The following is a 2,374-nucleotide window of genomic DNA, read 5'->3' on the forward strand; positions in this document are numbered from 1 at the left end:
GGCCTCTCCCCTCGAGGAGAGCCCGCACTCCAAATTTCTCAAGTATACGGAGCTGGCCAAACAGTTGTCCAGCAAGTACGTATAGTCCGAGCCCCGTAAGTAGCGGTGCCACTTGTACATAATGTGTATCTATAATGTAACGACTGTAATTAGCGACGCGATTTTGGTCACCTTTTCACCTCCTTCCGACACCTCCTCCTCCTCCCCATCAAACTTATCCCGGTATCCTTTCGTTCGCGATTCCATTATCCGCCTCTCCCCTCTTCTCGCTTCCCCACTCTCTCTCTCTCTCTCTCTCTCTCTCTCTCTCTCTTCCTCGTCACCCGAACCCCCTCCCCTCCCCCGATCGCTCTTTCCATCTCGGCGATAAGCGAGTCGCGCAGCGAAAACCGGAAAGCGGAGGAGGTGGATATCGAACGTGCGTTGATTTTCATTGTGATGCCACCATATCTCGCGGCACTGCTGAGTCAAGGGGCTCGGCCAGCGGCCAAGTTTGTGATTTTATAAATACTTAAGGACATTTACGACTGGCGTTGAGAGAGAGGGAGAGAGAGATAGAGAGAGAGTGAGAGAGAGGGAGAAAATGCGTTCGAACGAGTGCGAGAGAGAGAGAGAGAGAGAGAGAGCGTGAACGAGATGAGCGCGTGGAAAGAAAGAGCGATGAAAAGGCAGCGAGGAGAGCGGAGATGAATTTTCTAAGGTGTAGAACAGGAAGGCTTACCTATCGCACAGCTGTCGTAAGGTCAGATCAGCATGTATACCTTTAGAACGTAAGAGCGTAGTTGATTAGCGCATAGGCTAGGCTAGGGTCCGCCCTTGTATAGGAACCTCTTTGTTGATACTTAGAGAGCTGCGAAACCGGTGAGATCGTTCGGGATCGAACCTCGTCGAAACTCTGCTACGAGGGTTTGGAACGAGCCGAGAACGAGAACGGGTACGGCGGGAGGATAGCGAGAGAAATGGCATAATGGAGCATCGAGAAGCAACGAGATACGGTGCAATAGCGAGGCTCGCGATTATACTCGAGACACGTGCGCGACGCGACGCGGCCTCCTCGAACGTTATCGTTTTCCTTCGCTCGTAGCGCACGAGTAGACCATTGTAAATTTTCTTTGTTCAAATAATATTTATTGCGCCGTGCGAGTCAACGCGACGTTTTAAGTGTAAAATATTGTCATTACTATCGCTCGGATTATCGCGATATACCGTGTATATTGATTACGATTACGATTATTCTCTATACAATTACGAAGAAAACGAATGGAAAACGCAGCAGAGAGAAATATTGGATAGGGGGGGCTCCCTGCGCCAGAAATCCCATCGTCTCTCGGCTAACGTGCGTGCTTTTCTGCTTGGCCCGAAAATTCGAAAGGAAGGGGACGAAAGACGGCGAGATGACAGAAAGCTTGGACAAGCACGATCGCCCGCGCGTGCGCGAGAACGCGAGAAGGAAGCTGGTGGCTTCGCGAGCGAGAAAGAAAAAGTGAGGCGATGATTGTGCGCGCGTTCGAGGACGAGTAAGCGCGGTTTTGGAGCGGAACACACTTGTATACGTATTTCTTGTAAACTCTAATTCTTCCATCGCGGACTTTAAAAGTATTTATCGATATAACGATAATATTAATATTATTATTGTAATTATATACGACTGCTGAGAGTGTGGCGTGGGGATACGAGAGATCCGCGCGATTGCGATACACGGCACATGCGCGTGAACGAACGCGCAGCGCGTGCGCACTCGCGGATACGAGATACGAGAAACGAGAAATAGCCAACCGTGCGAAAAATACGCTCGAAAAGTACCTACCTACTTACAAATGCGCAACCACAAAGATATGCATCATGTATACGCGATTCTTGAAACCATTTTACCAGATTTGTCATTATTTAATTATTTCGGTTGTATTTTAAAATGCAATTAAAGCTCAAATAAATATATATGTTATAAAGTAAACGGTTCGTCTACGCTTCCTTTACACTTACGTGCGTATAACCTAACCTCGTCATCGTTTTCTTCTCCTTGTTGCACGATCGTGATATTTGTGAATCAAGATACCCGTATAATTTTGAAAATTTGGTCGATCATTTGCCGAGCAGAGTACGATATCCGTGCAAATGTATATGCTTTAAGTATATGCACTCTGTTATCAAAGATACCGAGTCTCGCATAATATCCTCGAAGAATGGACAGAACCCATGGACAACTGGATAAACGAAGAGCTGTGTTACTAACGTAGAAATCACTTAACCCTTCGTCATATTTTAGATTTTTCATTCCAGCAAGTCCACGATAATTTTGTTATTCACTTAAGTGAGTATCATTTTTTTCTTTCAATATCTCAATATTTCAGGAATCAAGTTAAAACAAGTTACA

General features: G+C 46.3%; 1 long non-coding RNA gene across 1 annotated transcript; it reads left to right on the forward strand.

Annotated features, from left to right (window-relative positions):
* Positions 1–568: 568 nt before the first annotated feature.
* On the forward strand, positions 569–1,954 carry LOC102680452. The gene is made up of 2 exons (XR_422670.2): positions 569–644; positions 677–1,954. It is a non-coding gene; the product is annotated as an uncharacterized LOC102680452 (long non-coding RNA).
* The last annotated feature ends 420 nt before the right edge of the window (positions 1,955–2,374 follow it).

Source organism: Apis dorsata, unplaced genomic scaffold (assembly GCF_000469605.1).
Source record: "Apis dorsata unplaced genomic scaffold, Apis dorsata 1.3 scaffold_725, whole genome shotgun sequence".
NCBI lineage: Eukaryota > Metazoa > Arthropoda > Insecta > Hymenoptera > Apidae > Apis > Apis dorsata.